The 22,850-nt window shown below is 50.8% G+C and overlaps 1 long non-coding RNA gene across 1 annotated transcript; it reads left to right on the top strand.

The window, feature by feature from the left end:
* Positions 1-20,875, top strand: LOC142830644 (uncharacterized). Its single transcript, XR_012906080.2, has 3 exons — positions 1-378; positions 19,229-19,643; positions 20,508-20,875. It is a non-coding gene; the product is annotated as an uncharacterized LOC142830644 (long non-coding RNA).
* The last annotated feature ends 1,975 nt before the right edge of the window (positions 20,876-22,850 follow it).

The raw sequence follows: 22,850 nt of genomic DNA, 5'->3' as shown, positions 1-22,850 counted from the left end.
AGAGATTAACACAGGCCACAGTGAGCCTGAGCAGAGCCCTGGCCAATGAGGAATAAGCTTTTAAGCAGCCAATCAGGGTGCAGCTTGCTGGGGCAGCCCTGTATAAAAGGAGCTGCTCAGCAAAGAGTAGTTAGTTAGGGCCTGACTGGGGAATATGTAGGATCTGGTTCCTGGAGAAGTGCCTTTGGGAGAGCAGTATTGGGCAGGTTTGGGGGGGCTAGACGGGGAGGCTCCCGCCTGATACCAGCCGGGCTGGACACCTTGTGCAAAGAATCACAGGGGAAGTGGCCCAGGGAACAAGAGGCAGTGAAGGGGAGCAGAGGAAGGCAGGACAAAGCTGCTGCCAGAGAGTCCCTGGGTTGGGACCCAGAGTAGTAGGTGGGCCTGGGTTCCCCTTTCCCTCTCGTACCCGGAAGGACTGTGGCTTGCCCCTGAAGTGAGCGGCTAGACTGAGGCTGTAGAGGGCCACAGTGGCAGACGTGCTAGATGAAGGACTCCTGATAACCCCCCCCGGAGGGTGAATGAGAGACCCCAGTAGTGGGCACTGCCCGGGTATGTCTACACTGCACACTTATTTCGAAAGAAGCTATTCTGGAAGAAATGCTCCGAAACAGCTTATTTCAAAATCAGGCGTCTACACTACAGGGAAGCCTCAAAATCTGTCCGAGACAGGCTCCCCTAATGTGGACGCGCCCCCTCAATGTCGAGCCGCAGGAGGCACTGGAGAGTAATTACTCTGAATGGCCCTGGGGAGGGGCTATTTCGAAATAGCAGCAGCGGCACGTCCACACTACCGTGGAATGAGGTTTCCAGAAGTCAGAATAAGCCATCTGTTAGTTTGAATTTAGTTCGAAGTAACGGAATTGCGGTGTAGGTGCATTGTTATTTCGGAGTAACAGCCATTAATCTGGAATAACGCTGCTGTGTAGACTCCGTGGTCTGGAAGCGACTCAGGTCTGGAGTGAGAGCGTGGAGTGCCGACAGGGAAGACATCTTCCAGAAGGGGGCGCCCTGCTGAGAAAGGACCAGTTCCCCAGAGCTACCAGCAGGAGGCGCCACAATGGTGAGTCCTGCTCCATGACAAGCATGAACTTTGCCCCTCGGAGGGTTAGCATTAGGCCTACACTTCAGGAACACGGCCTGTAGCTGAGCCTGGGACCCGTTAGCTCTATCTCCAGACAGATTCATGAACATGGCCGAGCTACCCAGAAGCTGGCTGGAGCTGCTCAGCGCTCATGCCTACGGCTGTGATTGCTTCCTGTGCTTACCTGGCCTCCCAGCCCTGCTCCTCACCTGCTAGTTGCTGGCGCTGACCCTTGGCAACCTGCTCCCGACTGCTCCAGCCATTGGGCCCCACTGCCCACCCCTCACTTGCTGACACTGGGAGAGCAGCTGTTCCTAGTGATCGGATGTTTATTCATCTGCCAGGGTGCACTCTGGGTTCAGCTGAGTAGTATTCACTAACTGCTGTCCTGGGAAAGGCCACCAGATGTTACTCTAGGAGCAATGCAGGCTTTTGAGCATGCCCCCGTGTGGCACGCCGTGCCACTGCACCCCCCTGCCTCAGTTTCCCCTCTCAGTTTCAGCACCCCACTCACAATCAGAGCCTGCAGAACAATTCTGCCTCACTCCTGGGATCTAGCTCAGTAAGTATCACCTGGCTCCCCCAAAGAGCCCCCTTTTGTCCCCCACTTACACCGGGAGCGCCACAGTTGGCCTTCTTGGGGCTGTCCATGGCTTCCCCAGCCCGAAAGCTCCATCCAAAGTTTTCCTGGGCCTCCTTCTGAGGACTGAATGATCTGGCTAAGTCCTTCCTCTCACTCTCCTTGATTGGGCTTGGAGCCTTCTCTTTGTTTTCCCCTTCTTCCCAGGCACCTGGCCACACCCTTTCTCCTCCCCAGCTGGGTTTCATTGCCCCAAACTCTGTCTGGGAACTAGAGGAACCTCATAGAATCCCAGGATTAGAAGAGCCCTCAGGAGGGCATTGAATCCAACCTCCGGCTAGAAACAGGACCAACCTCAACGAAATCATCCTAGCCAGGACTTTGTCAAGCCAGGACTTCCTCTCCCCCCGTCCAGGCCTTGTTTTAGTCCCTTACAGCATCATAACTTGGGGAATCCCATTCCTCACCTTCCCAGACACTAAGGCTATGTCTACACTGGCATGAATTTCCAGAAATACTTAAAACGGAACAATTTTCGGTGATAAGTATTTCCGGAAAAAGAGCATCTACATTGGCAGGATGCTTTTCCAGAAAAGCGTCTGTGGCCAATGTAGACGCGCTTTTCCGGAAAAAAGCCCCGATCGCCATTTTCGCGATTGGGGCTTTTTTGCGGAAAAGACTACTGGGCTGTCTACACTGGCCCTTTTCTGGAACAGTTTTCCGGAAAAAGGACTTTTGCCCGAGCGGGAGCAGCGTAGTTTTTCCGGAAAAGCAGCTGATTTCCTTCAGTAGATCGTCAGTGCTTTTCCGGAAATTCAAGGGGCCAGTGTAGACAGCTCGCAGCTTATTCCGGAAAAGCGGCTGATTTTCCAGAATAAGTGGCCCAGTGTAGACACAGCCTAAGGCTATGTCTACACTCGCGTCTTCTTGCACGGATAATATGCAAATGAGGCGAAGCGTTGAATATCGCCGAGCCTCATTTGCATACCTAATGAGCCGCCATTTTTTTCAGAGGAGGCTCTTGCGCAAGAAGGAGCGTCTACACTGCCCCTTCTTGCACAAGAAAAACCCTCTTGCGCAATGCCGTTACACCTACTACTTTTCAGGAAGAACGGCATTGCGCAAGAGGGTTTTTCTTGCGCAAGAAGGGGCAGTGTAGACAGCTCCTTCTTGCGCAAGAGCCTCTTCTGAAAAAAATGGCGGCTCATTAGGTATGCAAATGAGGCTCGGCGATATTCCACGCTTAGCCTCATTTGCATATTACTCACGCAAGAAGCCGCGAGTGTAGACATAGCCTAACTGTTCCCCGCAACCATCTGCCTCTTGCTCTCTGTCTGCTTCAGCTAGTCCTTTGGCCTCCATTTGCTTTCCCTGGCCACTTGGAGCGGGGTGACTGGCTTCCCAAATTGCTGACTCCTCTCACCTGATGTGACGTAGTGGGGGTACTTGCTGGGCTGTGGTGACCCCTGCTGTCTGGAGCAAGACCCAGCAGGGAAAACCTCATTATGCAAAGCTAATGCCAAACTTGTTGAACCAGTGGCCAGACACCCCCCATGGAGAGGAACAAAGGAAGGTGGAATGCTGCCCTGACTGGGGGGCAGGGCTGGAAGGGAATTTAGTTAGTTCTGTCTGAGAGCATGGAGGAGAGCCTAGGGGAAGGGGCTGGAGTTTAGGGGCCCAGTCTCCCCCATCTCAAGGGGGCCTGAGGCATCCTAGCCCAGCTCTGTGACCAGACTACATCTGTGCTGTGCTGTATCCTGGAGAGGCAATAAACTTCCTCTATTCCACCGGCTGGTGCAGTCTGTTTGTGCCATTTCGGGGTGCAGGAGACGGGGGACCCCCAACGCGCCGTCACACCTGAATGTGTCAGCGCTCTGTTACAAGTTACTCTGCAGGGAGCTTGGTTTAAGACCATTGTAGAGCTCCGTTATTAAAATAATCTTGGCTACCTTTTGTTTATTTAGTCCACGGTTACCAAGCATTAACATTCCAAACCTGAAAGTTTCTGGCATTCGCTCCCTTTGAGGGAGAATGGAAAACCCAATCTTATAAAGCCGCAACATCTGCTGCAATCGTTTTACAAGCTTTTCTGCTCGGCTATGCAGTAGGGGGCTGGTGATTGATTACCTTTACTCCCCCCGAGGAGCAAACCAGAAGTCAGTGGGAATTCAAAAAGGGTTTCCAGGGAAATGAAGGGCTAATTCAATTAGCAGTAAAGAAAAAGAGACACTGTTACAAGATGGAGCGCCTGTGTCTTCTTGGGCGATATGATACAAATTCCTGCCTGCTAATTTTTAAGCTTTTTGTTGTAGTGTTATTTCCCTTGCATGGTTGTCTTGTATTTTTCCTGCATCGGGTCTACGTCTACACTGGCACCCTTTTCCGGAAATGCTTAAAACGGAACAGTTTTCCGTTATAAGTATTTCCAGAAAAAGCGCGTCTACATTGGCAGGATGCTTTTCCGGAAAAGCACTTTTCTGGAAAAGCGTCCGTGCCAATGTAGACGCGCTTTTCCGGAAAAAAGCCCCAATCGTCATTTTCGCGATCGGGGCTTTTTTGCGGAAAAGACTACTGTGCTGTCTACACTGGCCCTTTTCCGAAACAGTTTTTTCCAGAAAAGGACTTTTGCCCGAACGGGAGCAGCATAGTTTTTCCGGAAAAACACTCACAATTTTACAGTAGATCTTCATTGCTTTTCCTGAAAAGCAAGTGGCCAGTGTAAACAGCTGGCAAGTTATTCCGGAAAAGCGGCCCAGTGTAGACACAGCCCAGGTGTAGTTCTTGCTTTTATGATAGATATGGTAGATGAACAAGGCTTCTGATTTTAGGTTTTAACCAATAAACCCAGCTAAAACACCCTTCCCCCCAATAAAAATAATCAGTGTTTATGCAATAAATTAGTGCACTTCAGAAAGCAAAATCCTGCAATCTGCATTATTGTTCCATGTAGATAAACCCTTAACTACAACAGCAGTGATATCGCTTGTAAACAAACTGCCCAGCAAAAGGGATGAAATTAACACAGATTTGGTAGCCATGTGATGTCTGCAGTTTGTCTGGTGTTATGTTAACTTCATCCCAGTTGTGTCTACGGCTACGTCTAACTAGCCCTATTCCGAAATAACTTAGTTGGCGTCTATGCTGCAGGCAGTTATTTCGAAATACTGTCAAGCTGGAGGACTTCTTACTCGGACTCCTGTAACCCTCAGGCTGTGTCTACACTGGCCACTTATTCCGGAAAATCAGCCACTTTTCCGGAATAACTTGCCAGCTGTCTACACTGGCCCCTTGAATTTCCGGAAAAGCACTGACGATCTACTATAAGAAATCAGCTGCTTTTCCGGAAATACTATGCTGCTTCCGTTCGAGCAAAAGTCCTTTTTCCAGAAAACTGTTCCGGAAAAGGGCCAGTGTAGACAGCACAGTAGTGTTTTCCGCAAAAAAGCCCCGATCACGAAAATAACGATAAGTGCTTTTCCGGAAAAGCATCCTGCCAATGTAGACGCGCTTTTTCCGGAAATACTTATAATGGAAAACTGTTCCGTTTTAAGCATTTCCGGAAAATCATGCCAGTGTAGATGTAGCCTGATTGTACGAGGAGGAAGGGAAGTCAGAGGAAGAGTGCTCTATTTCATAAGTACTGTGTAGGTGCTCCCAATTTCAAAATACGTTATTTTGAAATAAGATATACAATTGATGTACCTTAATTTGCATAGCTTATTTCAAGTTAAGCCCTGCTGTGTAGATGCACGTAAGGGCGTATCTGCACGGAGCAATATTCACAGAATACAGGCATATGCTTTCTAAAGCACATTCGTGTGTTTCACATAAATTGGTCCATGTAGACCCTTCTGGTGTGCACTGAAGGTTCCCTAGTGTGCTTTAATTAGTGCTGTTTGATATAGGGCTATGTGTATATGTAACCCAGGCCTGCTCAGTGTGGTGGTCTGTCCCCCTCTAGTGGCACTTAGCCCAGCTAGCGCATTATGAGTGTAGCGGCCTTTGCTAAGAGTCATGAGGCTTTCAGGTCATGCAATAGACTAGAGGCTTGTCAACTAAGTTTCCAGAGTCCCACATTTGATCTTGCCTGGGGTCTATCAGTATTAGATATATATATATATATACACACACACAAGCCCTGACTCCCTCTGAGTTTTGTACAGATATATAGAGCTCAAACATTGCTTAAAATATACTCCCTTCCCCAGCAAATGAACTGAATAAACCCTGCAAAACAGAAACCCTTTACCTGGAATAGGATCATAGACCACTAGAACTGGAAGGGACCTCGCGAGATCGTCATGTCCAGACCCTTGTCCTCATGGCAGGACCCAGTACCATCTAGATCATCCCTGATAGATGTCTATCCAACCTGCTCTTAAATATCTCCAGTGATGGAGATTCCATAACCTCCCTAGGCAATTTATTCCAGTGCCTAACCACTCTTGACAGTTAAGAAGCTTTTCCTAATGTCCAATCTAAACCTCCCTTTGCTGCAGTTTTAGCCCATTGCTTCTTGTCCTAGCATCAGAGGCCAAGGAGAACAATTTTTCCTCCTCCTCCTTCTGACACCCTTGAAAACCACTATCGTGTCCCCTCTCAGTCTTCTCCTTGCCAAACCAAACAAGCCCAATTCTTTCAGTCTTCTCTCATTGCTCCTGTTTTCTAGATCTTTAATCATTCTTGTTTGTCTTCTCTGGACCTTCTCCAGCTTCTCCACATCTGTCTTGAAATGCGGTGCCCAAAACTGGACATAATACTCCAACTGAGGCCTAATCAGTGCAGAGTCGAGCGGTAGAATGTTCAGACCTGGGGCAGGGAAGTGGGGTATGGAAGGGGCTGCTGGGTGCTGGCCGGGAGGCGCTTACCATAGGCAGTTCCCGGCAGATCCATCAATGAAAAGGAGGCTACAGCCCTTTTGGCCTTTCTTCCTTTCCCATTGACGTAGATAATTCACCCTCCCAAGAGGCAGACGCTGGGGTGTGGGAAGAATTCTTGTGTCACTCTCGCGCTGTCTTCACAGGGACTTAGCACGGCTTAACGACACCACTTAGCCGGGTGGACTTTTCACACCCAGACCAATGTCGTTTTAACAGACCTAATTTTCTAATGTAGACCAGGCCTTAATGACTTAGCCTTACTTCCTGCTCTGTACAGTGGGGAAAAGAGCACTTCACGGGGCGTTAGGACGGCGTTTCCGACTGTGAGGTGCTCTGATGCTACAGGAATGGGGCAGGACTTTCAAAAACTTGGACAGACTTTATGCTTATCCACCATGCAGCACCTTGCAGGCTCTAAGGAAACACCCCAGACACAAGGCATTGTAAGAGTTTGCACTGCTTTCTTGAGCAAGAACAATCCAAGAGACCTGCCTGCCATGTGTCCAGTCACAATCCTATTCTAAAGAACCCCTCTCCTTGGTCAGCATCCCTCGGATCTGGGAGATAACAGCCGTCGGTACAATTCTCCGAGAGCAGGCAGACCGCTGCGAAGAGCCTCTGTTGCTCGGGAAAAGGGGGCTCTACCTGAGTGGGTGGGTACTGAGCTCATGGAGAAATGCCGGGAAAGGAGGGGGTGTGAGTCATTGAAGAATCATAGGGCTGGAAAAGACCTCAGGAGGTCATCAAGTCCAGCTCCCTGCCCAAGGCAGGACCAATCCCAAGGCACAGCACACAGAGTCAGGATGCCTGGGTTCTCTTTCTAACGTGGATGCCGACTCCCTGTATGACCAGGCTCTGTATAACTCATGTCACCTCCGGGCCTTGTTTTTTCCCATCTGTAAAATAGGAGTATGCCGTTTTCCCACCATGGTAGGGCGCTGGGTGGAAAGAGTGTTAGGAGCACCACACCCGGCTTGACTTTATATCCATGGCGGGTTTCCATTGATTGGAGCATCCCGAAGATTCCTGTCTGTCCTGGCTTACATGTCGTGCCCACGCTTGGCCTGTCTGTCCTCGGGCAGGACCCCTTCTTCGGTGCGGCAGCCCCGTCTCGGGGTTCCCACTCCAGTCCAGCAGCAGTGTGACAGCCCTTTCTCAGGGGGTCCACTCCAGGCGGCAACCCTCTTTTGGGGGGCCCACTCTTACCTGGGGGGTCTGCCCCTCTGCCTCCAGGATGGCGCCTCTCAGTTCTTTTCCCCTCTCCGCCCCACCCCTGACCGTTCTGGCATGAAGGAGGCATGCCATGTGGCATAAAGGAAACAAGAACATGTGAGAGCCGGGCCCAAGGTAAGAACAATAAAGTCGCTTTGGGAAGGGCTGACACAGTGATGTGGTGACTCATCCGTGTTCTTGCTGTCACGCTGGGGATTTGGCTGGATGGCAGATGCCTAATTAGCGTTCGTTTGCAGAAGCTCTAGCAGGGCTGACTTCAGCAGCAGTGTCACCGGGTGCCAGGCCGGTCACCGTGAATGAGCGGACATGTTTGGGTCAGGCGGGGCCATGGACCCAACCCCGGAGCGCGCGCCGGGGGGTAGTCAGAGCAAACCGGAAAGGAAACCGGCTTTCCTAATGTGGGGAGGTGAAAGGGGTGGCAGGTGGGTGGAAACACAGACCCTTGCAAAAGACCAGCTGGGAGGGCGGCCCTGTGAACAGAGGGGAAGGCTGGTCTACTGCAGTGTTTCTCAAACTGTGCTCTGTGGAGACCTCTCCGCGAGGTTGACAAATTGAAACATCGATAGGTACAACACATACAATCAGTGGACCGCTGGGGCTCCGCTTAAATTTTTATGTATGTAAAGGGCTCTGGAGCCCAAAAAGTTTGAGAACCGCTGGTCTAGTGGCTTCAACGACCGCTGGGGCGTCAGGAGACCTGGGTTTGATTTAGGGCTCTGTCAGGGGCTTCCTGTGTCACCGTGGGCACGTGTCTTAGAGCGGGATTCACCAGAGTACCTAGATTTGGGCACCAAAAGCTGGAGTTGAGGTGTCTCCGGCCGAGCTCTGGCTGCACCAAGTTCCTGTCAAACCCTGGCGGTTCCTAAATGCACTTGGTGCCTACGTGTGAGGACACGGAGGGACACCCGCCAGAGGGAGGCGTGTCCTGCTGCCAAGCTAACTCCCAGGGCTACCAGCAGGAGGCGCCGGGGTGGTGAGTGTCCGACCCGCGCCACGAATATTGGAATTTCAGGGCCAAAAGGACAAAACCCATTGCACAGTCACAGTCTCCTGTGATGGTTCTAGCAAATGTAAGAGCCAACCGTGTTGTGAAGGAGAATCATAATGGCATTTGACGTGATTTGGTTTTGGAATGGTGGAATACTTTTCTCCTGTTTAGGGAGCTGTCAGCCGACGGTCAGGGCAGTGAGTCCCTTATGACCGGCTGAAGTTCTTTTAAATTGTGCTTGGTTCTGTTACAGCAACTGAAGGAGTCAGGTTAAAGCTTAAACAGTTACTATTTTATTGTTACAGGGTAAACTTAGTTGTTAAATGCTACTACTGTGTTACAGATAACACAGCCACTACAAAGGACAGGACAGAAATTACACTAATAAGTCACTTACAGGTACCACGAAACCCTTTGGTTCTCTGAGCTCTTATTAAATGCATGCAAAATAGACACATAGCAGGTATATATTCTCACCCCTGCGTTCCAGACTTGGCGTGGCCAGCGTCTTTCTCTCAATCCCTCGGGAAGAAGTAGGGCGAGGTTGGGCGTCCCACAGACCTTGGGAGACAATCAATACCTGCCAGCAGGTATAGATGATTGGAGCTCAAATGGGGTGGGCGGCTGAACCTCTTTTTATACCCCTTGGGTCATGTAGGCTTCTTCCTGGTTTCAAGTGGCCAATTAGGAAAAATGGCTTTGAATGCCAAGTTTCCCACGAAGGGTGCAAAGCATAATTTACACCTGGGAAAATGCAGACAATGGGCACCTCTGGTATGTGATGGGCGAAGATTCCTCTCTGGGACAGTGCAGGCGTGTCAATTACTGGTACTAGCCATCAGGGCGACGGGAGGCCCCGGGTCATCAGCTAGCCCATTTACTGTCTGGTTTCTGTTTATGGTAGAGTCAAGGACAGGCAGCAAACCTGTGTTCCCAGGGCATCAAAGGCTGACTGCCTTTCTCTTGCTCTCTGGGGGGAGGGGGGGGAAACAAGATGGGGCTCGTGGAAAAACAAGATGGGGTTTTGTGTCTGGCTACAGGAGCTAAGAAAAATGACACACGATTAGCCCCCCAAACAAGTTCCTCACACGTCTAGCATTACCGAGCTGATATCTGCCAGGCAATCAATTATTCATTTAGCTCTGAAGCTGGCTGGCTGCTTCATGAGGCAGGAAAGATGGTGACATGAGAAGAATTTCTTTTCATTCCCTGTAGAATGAAGTGTCTCTCTTATCTGCTGACTCTCCCACGGCCGCCTATGTCATTGGAGTTTTCTTCTTGTGACAGGCTTGTTCACCTGTAATTTGCCCATTCAAATCCAGGCCAGTGGTAATTGCAAGTTTCCACCAGCTCGTAGCTGTTGGGTGACTTATGTTTCTGAGGGAGGCAGACTAGGTGTCGGGTCAGGCCAAACTAGATTTATAAAATTGGATTGAGACCTTAGGTAATGATTGTAACTGGCTGCATGCATTGTTCGCTTATATCTGTGCCCCATGTTACAAGGTAATATTGTAATATTTGCTCTGTAACTGTAAATCACCTGTCGGGAGTGACGGGTGAAATAGCAGTGTGAGGCAGTAGGTGTTATCTCCTGCCTAGCACAAAGCCCACAGACACCAGACACCCCGTGAGTGGGACATCAGAAAACAAAAGACTTTGATTGCTGCCCCTCCACACCTATTCAGAGGAGTGTATGTAGATTTGCCCCCCATCAGCGTGAAATCTGGAAGGAGGGAATATAAATCCCTGAAAAGAAGTAACTCTCTTCTCTATGCTGGTCGGCGTCTCCGAGCAGATCTGTCCTTAAATCATTGCCTTGGTGCAGCTGCACTGATGGAGTTGCGTCCTGTGGCACCTAAGGAGGGCTGGGCAATAATTTTTTATGGGGGGGGGGTCACTCCAAGAATTTGGTAAGTGGTCAAGGGCTGCTCTTTTCCATGATATTCATGGGAGGGAGGTTGGGTGCAGAAGGGAACGCGGGGTAGGGGACTGGGATGCAAGAGGGGGTGCGGCGCCTGGGAGGGGGTTGTGACATGGGTTGGGGTGCAGGAGCTGGTGCAGGGGGTTGGGTTGGGTTTTGACTTAGGGCAGGAGGGGGTTGTAAGCAGTGTTCCCTGTAACCTGGGCACTTGGGCGGCTATTCAGGAGAGATTCAAATGCCGCCCAGCTGATTAGCAGAGCGCCCCCAGTACCCACAGCCGGCAACCTGTGTTTCTACTGGTGGTGCACATCCGCACATGCCTCTGTGCACACAACAAAATTTATTCTGCACATGGGTGGAAAAAATTAGAGGGCACATTGGTTGTGACCTGCGGCAGGAGGTTGGGGTGCAGGGTCTGGGGGGAGGGTATTGCTGCAGGGGTGCAGAGGGTTTGGGTTGTGGTCTGGGGCAGAGAGTTGAGGTATGGTAAGGGCTGAGGCACCAGATATAGGCTCTAATTAGGAGGCATTTATCTAGGTGGCTCCTGGCAAGCAACCCTGCAGGACAATCAGGCAGGCTCTCTTCCTGCTGTGCTCCCACACACCACTCAAAGCTATGTCTATGACAGCTCCCATTGGCTGGTTTCCAGCCAATGGGAGCTGCAAGATTATGCAGGGGGCAAGGCAGTACATGGACAGCCCCCACCCAGGAAGCACATGGTGTGCAGAGATGCAAATGGTCTCTGTAGCCAGCCACTTTGAGAGGCATGTGGGGACATGGCAGGCCTACTCAGGTCTCCTGCTGGGCCACAGGATGGGGGCATGCCGGATCCAGCCTACGGGCCATATTTTGCCCACTCTTGGCATAAGTGAAGATGCTCCTATGTCCACACCCGAGTGATATAGTTATATGGTTATAAGTCTGCAGTGTAGACCTAATCTGATGGGCAAGGATTAGTAACCCTAAATAAAAAATCCCCAGTGCTTGAATTGGGTTTGCCCTGTTGGACATCTAGAGCTTGTTGATTATAGAAGCTTCTATTACAGACATAAGTTTCAAAAGGGAACTCATTTGTTTGTGTCGGGTTCCCTGCTATAACCCTGTACATAACCTTTATTTCTTTACCTTTCATAAACGAACTAAAGGTCTATTCATTTAGGGTTGGCTCCAGGCGTTGTCTTCAGGGGTGAGATGTGAAATGCAATTGACCTGGGTCTTTGAGAACAGGGAACCACCTGAAGTATGTTAAAAACAACAGGTAGTCCTCTGGCACTGTAGAAGCTATTTTATGTTTAGCTAGAAGCCATCTTGTATATCAGAAACCATTTCAGCTTTTCTCTCAAGCACGTAGACCAGAGTGAACTTTCTGTCACCCTGTGAGAAGAGGCCTACAGGATGGGCTATTGGTATGTGTTAAATGGGCTGGTTGGGACAGGAGATGTACTCCCTTGTACCTGTCCGCCATCTTGTTGATAAGGCTTTGTTTTCCAAATTTAATTGAGGATTTCTGTAACTGGATGCCCTGACGTCAGACTGTTTGGCTAAGGGTATAAAGATACTAGGATTGATTGTATTAGCAGCCTTACTGGGCCTGGCTTCGCTGGGACCACGTTTGGCTCATGCTGTGCTTTATTAATTAATAAAGCTGTTGGTTAGCTGCCTAAACAGAGAGGAACATTTTTTTTTGTTTCAACAGCACCATAGGGAGTGTCTAAACTACATGGCTCTGTCGACGGAGCCATGTAGATGAGGCTGATCGGCAGAGGGAAATGAAGCCGCGATTTAAATAATCGCGGCTTCATTTAAATTTAAATGGCTGCCACGCTCTGCCGACCAGCTGACGATCAGCTGTTTGTCAGCCGATCGGGGCAGTCTGGACGCTCCCCTGTCAACATGGAAGCCCTTTGTCGACCTCCCCCTTATGCCTCGTGGGATGAGATTTACCGGGGAGGTCGACAAAGGGCTTTCATGTCGACAGGGGAGCGTCCAGACTGCCCCGATCTGCCGACAAACAGCTGATCGTCAGCTGGTCGGCAGAGCGCGGCAGCCATTTAAATTTAAATGAAGCCGCGATTATTTAAATCGCGGCTTCATTTCCCTCTGCCGATCAGCCTCATCTACATGGCTCCGGCGACAGAGCCATGTAGTTTAGACATACCCTTAGAGACTAACACAAATATAGATGTAGGGTCACGAGCTTTCCTGGGTGAAACCCACTTCTTTAGATGAACTGGAGTGGAAAAAACAGGAACCCAGAATTTATAGCAGAAAAAGAAAGCGGGGGAGGGGGGCGGGAAATGTACCTACCTGTCAATTGTAGGCCTGGTGCTAATGAGGCTAATTGAGTGGGCTGGAAGTGTCCCATACTTCGCTTTTGATGTAAAAATGAGGTGTTAAATGCAGGGAGGTCTGGCTTTATAATGCCACATCCAGTTAATGTCTTTGTTCAAGTCCAGGGAACAGTGTCAAATTTGCATATTAACGTCAGTACCTCACTCTCCCCCTGTAATTGGCTGGTGACATTCCTTTGTAGTCACAGACTAACACGGCAACCCCTCTGAGACTGAATATTGTTGTGATTTTTTTGGTGTAAGGGACCATCTGTCACAAAACCAAGCATGCCCAGGTGGCAAGATGGACCAAAGTACCCCACGGGGCTGTCTGTGACTCCGTATCAAGGCTGTTACAGAGCTTGGAGGGGGTTTACACTTGCTGATCCACTGGGGAAGATAGAGTGTAGAGATGATTCACAACCCATTTGGGGGTTTGTGCCCTGCTTTGTAACAGTCTGCCGAAGCTGGTACTCATGTGCTTGCACCACTGCAGGACAGCTTGACAGTGTAAAATGAGTTCATGATACACACGTATAGAATGGGAAGTGACTGTCTAGGAAGGAGTCCTGCAGAACGGGATGTAGGATTCACAGTGGACCACAAGCTGAATATGAGCCAACAGCGTGACGCTGTTGCAAAAAAACCTGACATGATTCTGGGATGTGTTAACAGGAGTGTTGTGAGCAAGACACGAGAAGTCGTTCTTCCACTTTATTCTGCACTGATTAGGCCTCGGTTGGAGTATTGTGTCCAGCGCTGGGCACCACATTTCAAGAAGGATGTGAAGAAATTGGAGAGGGTCCAGAGAAGAGCAACAAAATGATTCAGGGTCTAGAGAATATGAGCTGTGAGGGAAGACGGAAAGAATTGGGCTTGTTCAGTTTGGAAAGGAGAAGACTGAGAGGGGACATGAGAGCGGTTTTCAAGTATCTAAAAGGGTGTCACAAGGTGGAGGGAGAAAACTTGTTTTCTTTGGCCTCTGAGGACAGGACAAGCCGCAATGGGCTTAAACTGCAGCAAGGGTGGTTTAGGTTGGGCATTAGGAAAAACTTCCTACCTGTCAGGATGGTTAAGCAGTGGAATAAATTGCCTAGAGAGGTTGTAGAATCTCCATGCCTGGGGATATTTAAGAGCAGGTTAGACAGACATCTGTCAGGGATGGTCTAGACCAGTGGTCCCCAACCTTTTGAGGTTGTCGGGCGCCAGGGGGCGTGGCCATTCGCCCGCCGGGCGCCAGGGGGCGGGGACACTTGCGCGCCTGGGGGCGGCCCCCCCCATAGCTGCATGCCCGGGGCCGGGGCCCCCCCATAGCCACGCGCCCGGGGCCGGTGCCCCCTCCAAGGGCTGCACGCCCGGGGCTGGCGCCCCCACCCTCAAGCGCCGCGCGCCCGGGGCCGGCGCCCCTCCCTCCCCCCCCCCGCAACGCCGCGCGCCCGGGGCCAGCGCTCACCGTGCGCCATGTGCCCAGGGCCAGGCCAGCCCCGAGCACCTGGCGGGCGCATGCAAATGCCCCCGCGGGCGCCATGGCGCCCGCAGGCACCGTGTTGGGGACCACGGGTCTAGACGGTGCTTAGTCCTGCTGTAAGGGCAGGAGACTGGACTCGATGGCCTCACAAGGTCCCTTCCAGTTCTAGTGTCCTGGGAGTCTACGATTCTATGATCTCAGGCCTGGCAGGACCCAGATAGGAATTTCCATCAGGGGAACCAACACGGTTTGCTCACTAATTAATACAGCTTTGGAGAGCGTTAGCAGAAAGGCCACAGCGGAATAGGCCACCAAAACAGAACTTTCCCAGCAGCCTCGATGATGGCAAGTAACCTCCCCAAAAGCACCTTGCCTAGCTCCCCACCACCTCTGCGTGGAACACAAGAGTCCAATTCAAGGTCTCTGGGCTGTTGGGCCTTCCCACCATGGGCTGTGACTAACGAAGGGCAGTGCCGTAGCTGGGTTTGTGAATGACCACTCATGTAGACACACCTTTAGCTAGCCACACTCTCGCTAGCCGGCTAAAAACACAAGTGAGGATGGTGCCGTGCCGGCTTCAATACCAGCTGCACATATGGGTGCACAGTGCAGGGATCCCTGGAGCATCCTCGCTTCTATTTTTAGCAAGCTACCAATCGCACAGCGAGTATAGATACATTCGCACGAGCTTCCTGTGTCCGGCTGCAGCATGGATGTTCCCCGAGACATGGCCTCTCTCCACAGCAGCTGGGAAACCGATACTGTAGACCAAGGGTGGGGAACCTTTTTGGGGTGGGGGGCGACTGACCCACAGAAAAATCAGTTGCCGTGGCTGCAGAAAAGTGAGAAAGGGGAAAAAAAAACACCCACCTCCCTGACATGGCCCCCCGACTGAGAAGCAGACAGACACTCCCTTGTGAGGGGACCGTGAGGCAGAGCCTAGCAGGGCCCGGCCTAGTAGATTTTGTGGGGGAAAAGCCTCCAGGCAGCGCTTTCCTGCACCAGCTGAGGAGAGGAGGAGCGGCAGGGGGTGCTAAGCTGGAGCACCAGCACTGTTTCCCAATTCTGGGGGGAGCCCAGCGCCTCAGGGGCCGGTTCCAAGCAAGCCAGGGGCCGGATGCAGCCCCCAGAACTTGTGTTCCCCACTCCTGCTGTAGCTCCACAGCATTAGGCTTTTGAATGCAAGACACCGAACAGGGTCCTCGTTGCATCCAGGACTAAAGAGCTCAGATAGTTTCCCCTGAAATCCCTATTGAGTCTCCTAAACAAATGGCCTCATTTTCTGAGCTCGTAGACTCTATGCTCTACATCCCTCGCAAAACCAGGCCAAATCTATTGAGGTGCTTTCTTATAGACGCCCACGCCTGGTTTTAGGCAGCAGAGAAAAGGCAGCAGAAAATTCTGGCCATCAATTTTTTTTTTTTTGTATTCTTTGTAATTGCAATAGGTCGGCCATGGCGAGGCTGTTGCTTTTCGCTGTTGTCCACAGCAGAGTTGAAAAGCCACCTGCAAAACCATTAGTGGCATAAATAGAAGGGAATGGCCCTATGAAAGATTAGTTATTTTAGCACCCTCCGTAGAGGGCACATTATCAAATTATCGTAATTGTTCTCTTGGCTGCTATTTTGTCAGATTAATTCCTGGAATACTGTCGTCATCATTTCCTGGAAGCAGAATCCCCCTTTTTTAGGGAGAAGCATGCGTCAGAAAGCTACCGAGAGCAAAAAACCCAAGCACAAAAGATGCCAAAGAAAAGTTTCATTCTTGTATTTGTCGGGTCAGATTGCTACGACAATACTGGTGCTGCCAGGACGTAGCTGTGCTGCTGTTGGGTAGGCACTTCCTACAGAACAGAAGGGATTTTTCCATCTGAGGGAGTAATGGGGGTAGCTAGGTGAGGCCCACACAGGTCCACAGATGTTGGCGGAATAGAGTCCCGGGCTAAGGAGGTTCAACCTGTAAGAACATAAGAACGGCCATACTGGGTCAAACCAAAGGTCCATCTAGCCCAGTATCCTGCCAGTGGCCTATACCAGATGCCTCAGAAGGAATGATCACACGAGGAAATCCTCATGTGATCTCTCCCCTGTTTCCCGCTTCCAGAGAAACAGAGGCTAGGGATACCATTCCTACCCATCCTGACTAATAGCCATTGATGGACCTAACCCCCATGACTCTATCCAGCTCTTTTTTGAACCCTGTTAAAGTTCTAGTTTTCCCAACATCCTGTGGCAAGGAGTTCCACAGGTTGCCTGTGCGCACTGAGTGAAGGAACACTTCCTTTTGTTTGTTTTAAACTTGCTGCCTATTAATTTCATTTGGTGATCCCTAGTTCTTATATTGTGGGAATAAGTAAATAACTTTTCCTTATTCTCTTTTTCCACACCAGTCATGATTTTTTAGACCTCTATCTTATCCCCCCTTAGTCTCTTCTTTTTTAAGCTGAAAAGTCCACGTCTTTTTAATCTCTCTTCATATGGGACCCATTCCAAACCCCTAATCATTTTTGTTGCCCTTTTCTGAACCTTTTCCAATACAATATGTCTTTTTTGAGACAATGGGAGCTGCGATCGCCCGTGCCTGCAAAGACCCAGGTAAATGTAGCGGCAGCAGCTCACCCTGGTGAACCGCCACCGTTTTATTGCCCACCGTTGGCTTACAGGGAACACTGCTCATCACCATTGCTGGAGATGGCATTGCACCAAGAAACACTGGCACTTGAATGGGCTTGTTCTCCTCCGAAGTTTCTCTGCCTTCAGTCACACAGGCATAGCACACAGGCTGGCTGTGTCTAGACTGGCAAGTTTTTCTGGAAAATCAGCCTCTTTTCCGGAAAAACTTGCCAGCTGTCTACACTGGCCGCTTGAATTTCCGGAAAAGCACTGACGATCTACTATAAAATCATCAGTGCTTTTCCGGAAAAACTGTGCTGCTCCCGTTTGGGCAAAAGTCTTTTTCCAAAAGACTTTTGCGCAAAAGGGCCAGTGTAGACAGCACAGAACTGTTTTCCGCAAAAAAGCCACGATCACGAAAATGGCGATCGGGGCTTTTTTGCGGAAAAGCACGTCTAGATTGCTCACGGACGCTTTTCCGCAAAAAGTGCTTTTCCGGAAAAGCGTCTTGCCAATCTAGACGCGCTTTTCCGAAAATGCTTTTAACGGAAAACTTTTCCGTTAAAAGCATTTCCAGAAAATCATGCCAGTGTAGACATAGCCGCTATGTCTACACTGCAGCGATACTTCGGAATAACTGACGTTATTCCAAAAGAACACGATCCGTGTCTACACAGCAGTTATTTTGACATAATGTCAAAATAACGTCAAGCTGGAGGCCGTCTTACTCGGACTCCCGTCACTCTCACCTGATGAGGAGTAAGGGACGTTGGAGGAAGAGTGCTCTAACTCGGACTTCCTGCTGCGTAGGCAGCGCCAAACGATGAACTAGGCTATTTTGACTTAAGCTCCACAATTGACCTAGCTTAAGTTGCGTAGCTTATTTCAGATTTAGCCCTGCTGTGTAGACACGCCCATAGATGCACTTTGAAGTATATGGAGATTTAACCACTGTAGTGATCAGATGCAGACCACACAAGATGGAGAACTTGTGACGGAAGATTTGTCAGTTGACCATAAATGCAGCGGGCCGCGTAGGGTGTGTCTACACAGCAAAGTTATTTCGGAATAAAGGCCGTTATTCCGAAATAACTATGCAAGCGTCTACACAGCCATTCTGTTATTTTGAAATAATTTTGAAAGACGTCTTCTTCTGACTTCGGTAAACCTCATTCCACGAGGAATAATACCTATTCCGAAATAGCTATTTCGAAATAAGACATGTTTAGACGCTCCACTGCTGCTATTTCAAAATAGCCCCTCACCGGGGCCATTTTAAGTTATTCCTCCTGGGGCTCTAAATCGAGATGGCGTGTCTACATTAGGGGAGCCTGCCTCGGACTAATTTTGAGGCTTCCCTGCAGAGTAGACGTGCTATTTCGAAATAAGCTATTTCAGAATAACTATTCCAGAATAGCTGATTCCAAATAACTGTGCAGTGTAGACACAGCCATAGTTTGAGACTGAATCCATGAGTGGATGCTCCAGGCAAACAAGGATGCACTCTGCTAATTTTATTTTTATTGTTTCCTTGCTTTTCTTCTTCTTCTTAATCTGATCTACTTGGAGGGATATTTGGTCTACGCCATTTCTGGAGACATAACACAGCTCCCACTGACTTTAGACATACAGCTGTGAAGGCGAAAAGTTGGAAGGCTTGTGCTTTGTGTTATCTGTCAGATGCCGACATGCAAGCGCCTCTGTGGATCCTGCGGCCAAACTGGAAATCTCTACGAAAGCTGTGGTTTATTGTAGCCCAGCACCTGGGAGGGTGTGATATGAGCGGAGGTGGAAGTAAGCTGGCTGAGCTGTGGCAAAAGCCAGCAGGGAACTATTTAAAGAGCTGGAAGGGACCTGGATTTCAATAGGACAGTAGGCTCTGGCCTACACTATGAAGTTATTTCGAAATAACTCTCCATATTTCGAAATAACAAGCAGAGCGTCCACACTACCAAGCCCGTTATTTCAAAATAAGGGGCTGGTTATTTTGAAATAATAACTCCTGCTTTCCACGAGGAATAGCGCTAATTCTGAAATAGTAATTTTGAAATAGCGGACGTGTGGATGCTCCATTGCTGCTGTTTCGAAATAACGACTCCTCATACATTCAAAGTGATTACTCTCTGTGACAGGGCAGCACCTGCGCCCCGCACTAACCGGGCGCCATCCCCGGCACGCTGGGGTGAAGCGGCAGCTCCGCACCGGCTCCTGCCCTGCGCGGCTTGTTCTGCTGTGGGCGGGGCCAAGCGAGGGATCCGACCAGCTGCACCCGGCCGCGCCACCACGGCCCCAGCCAAGCAGGAACGATGGGGAACCGACCCAGCCCCACGGCGCCCTGGCGGGGCAACACCACCCGGCGGAGGAGGCGGCCCCGCCCTGCTACGGAGGACGTCATCGCGGTAGGACGCTCAAAAGGAGCGCCGCCACCAGAGCAAAGGGTGGGGGGGAAGACGCACAACAGGACGGAGGGCGGACAGACAGAGGCACCTCGGACCCCGTCTGCAGAGACCCTCGGGACCAAGCCGTCACGGCGATGCGGCAAGGGAGGTAGGAAGCGACCCAGAGCAGGGTGTTGGAACCCGGGGGGTTGGTGTGTTTAGGGGACTCCCTCCCCCACCAACCAGGGCTGGGGGAGCAGAACCCCCCCAGACCTTAAGGCCCTGGGTCGGGGCTCGGAGTGAGGGTGGGCCCGAGCCCCTCTACCTCTCCACGCCGACGCGGATGACACTAACACCCTACTGAGTGTGGACCGACCCTGCTGAACTCGGGGCAGGGCTCCTGGGTGATCGGGGAGCACCAAGGGAGGAGACCTCGGGTGAGGGAAGACGGAGTGGAAGGGCGGAGGATCCTGCGTGGCCCAAGGGGGGCGGGTCGTGCCGATGCCCCTCCAAACTCCCCAGTGCTTCCTGGGGCTTTAAGTCACGGTAGAACATCCACATTGAGGGAGCCTGCCTCGGACTAATTTTGAGGCCTTTCTGTAGTGTGGACACGCTATTTCGAAATAGTTATTGCTGGAGTTATTATTTCAAAATACATTAATTCCCTTGTCTAGATATGCCCTGCCTTTCAGTTACTTTCGCTGCTGGATATGAGAGAAAACTGGTGGAAGAGATGTGTAGGGGATGCCACAGGCATAAATATAATACGGTATTCACTTACTGGGAGAGTACTTGAGCCAAATAGATGCTCTTGAATGAAAGATTTCCGTGAGATAAATGTCCTTGCTACGTTCTATTGCATAACCAGAACATACGTTCGCTATTGTCTGAAAAGTTCAATTGACGCTGGCACTTTGCATTTTCAGAACTTGACTGGACATTTTCGGAAGCTATAGGAAGCATATTATGAATTTTGTTTCCTTGTTCATTACATTTATGTGTAACTATTATTTGCATTACTGTGTGCATCTAGGTTCCAACCCAGCTTGGATCCTATTGTGCTGATTGCCGTACAAACTGCTCTGCCGACCTTCCAATCTAAATAAAAAAGACAGAGTGGGGCAGAAAATAGAGGCCCCCAAAGGGAAAGTGACGGATCGAGGTCACACAGCAGCCGAGCCAGGAATAGAACCAAAGCCTCCAGACTCCTAATTAGGTTTTCTGTTCCTCTGCTGTTTATAACGATCTTTTCTGCTGCGTGATTTTCCCCTTGCAGGGGAAGCAACAAAGCTCCATATCGGGCTCTTCCATCCATACACGTTCCTGACTGCCAAGCGGCCTGTATTTCACATAACGATCATGCATGTAGGAGCCTGGTCACGCATGCCAGCAGCGGAGCCGGCCACCACCCTGGGGAGGGTTGCCAGATGTCCAGTTTTCACCCGGACTGTCTGTTATTCGGGTCCCCCAGCTGGTAAAAAAATCAGAAATGTCCGGTATTTCCTGTTTCCCTCGGATGGAAGCCTGGCGGGGACAATTTTCCCCTGCTGCAGGGGAGTGAGGAATGCGGGGCCATTGAAAGGTGTAGCGTCCCCCCCCTTTTTTGCTCAATAACTTTGGTCTGTCCTCCCCCTCCCCTTTTTTTTGCTCAACAGAATTTTTTCCCATTTTTGGGGAGGGGGGATTTGGTATTTTTTGTTAAACCATCTGGCAACCGTAACTGTGGGGCCCTAGGCAAAGTGTGTGTGGGGACCCCAGCTCCATGTCCTCAAAGGGGCAGGGCCTCAGGGAGTCAGTCCTGCCCTCATAGCTGCGCAGACTGGCGGAGTGGTGCGCCAGCTCTGTCTCCCCTCTCCCCTCCGTCGGCGGGTCGGCATTCCGCTATCTCAGCTGGATTCTCACGAATCCACTTGAACGCTGGGAAGGTTGCCGGCGTTTGTCTGCAGACGAGCCTTTTGGCCACTGGAAGCCACACGGGTGCCTGCCAGGCTGATAACCAGAACCCTCATCTCCCTCTCCAGCTGGATCAGGGCAGGAACCAGAATTGTGGAGTCAGTGACAGTGGCTGGAGAAGGATTTTGGGACAGCAGCACTGGAGTGTAAGGGCCTAGGTACCTTTAAGGATCTGGGTTAAGGGATCAGGTTCAGTACTGGCATCAGGCTTCTTCCCTTCTGAGCTGCAACAGTATATTATTTATTTGTACGGTCTTGGCATCTAGAAGCCTACTCTAGCTTCTAGGACCCCAGAGTGCTACAAACACAGAACAAAAAGGAAATCCCTTCTCCAAGGAGCATGCACTCCAGGAGACGGATACAAAGGCTGACGGGAGTACAAGACACTATATCAGGAGTGGGCAATAATTTTGGATGGGGGAGGCCACTCTACGAATTTGGTAAAGTGGTCAAGGGCCGCTCTTTTCCATGATATGAATGGAGGAGGTGCGGGGTCCAGGATGGAGGTTGGTTGCAGAAGGGAGCTTGGGGTAAGGGATTGGAGTGTAGGAGGGGGTGTGGGATCTGGGAGGGAATTTGGGTGAAGGAGGGGGGTTGTGAGCTGGGAGAGTGGACTGGAGTGCAAGAGGGAGGGCAGAGATTTGGGCTGTGACCTTGGACAGGAAGGTACTGTGACTTGGGGCAAGAGATTGGGGTGCAGGGTCTGGGAGGAGATATGCGTGAACATAGGAGGGGCAAATGGCTTGGGTTATGTGAAGTGGGGGAGGGCAGAAGGTTGGGGGGAGGAAGAGTCTGGAGTGCCAGTGGCAGACTCTGGCCAGGAGATGCTTACTTGGGTGACTCCTGGCCAGCAGCCCAGCAAGTTCCCTGTCTTCCCTGCCCTGGCAGGCCACTCAGAGCAGGCAGCTGCAGGGTCACATGCATCTGTGAACAGCTGCAAGCCTGAGGGGAGGAAGAGGGAGGGTCTTCAAACAGGCTGCTGCCATTGGCTGGAAAGCGGCCAATGGGAGCTGTAAGATTTTGCTGGGGAAGGCAGTGCATGAAGCCTCTTCTCCCCTCCTCCTAGGCTTGCAGCTGCTCACAGATGAACAGGCCCCACCATTGGCTTTTCTGAGTGGCATGCAGGGGCGGAGCAGGGAGAGAGCCTGACAGGCTCCCACTGTGACTTCAGGCCAGAGCCAGCAGCTTGGCGGGCAGGATTTAGCCCACAGGCCATATTTTTCCTGGCTCTGGACAATATGGTCAAAAGGATGGGCTGGGGCCTCTGCACACCAGCAGCCTCCTTATTAAGTTTGTTGTAGATGTCACAGCAAAGGAGGTTTTGAAGGACAATGAGTTGGTTTTGTGGGTGCTTATGGGGCACTCTTGACAAGCACAAAAGGCAACATGGGCATTGCACAAAGGTGCTGTAACAACTGGGCCA

This window comes from Pelodiscus sinensis, chromosome 9 (assembly GCF_052426305.1).
Source record: "Pelodiscus sinensis isolate ZL-2025 chromosome 9, ASM5242630v1, whole genome shotgun sequence".
NCBI lineage: Eukaryota > Metazoa > Chordata > Testudines > Trionychidae > Pelodiscus > Pelodiscus sinensis.
Note: the sequence above shows the minus strand (reverse complement) of the source record. Positions and strands in the feature narration are given on the sequence as shown.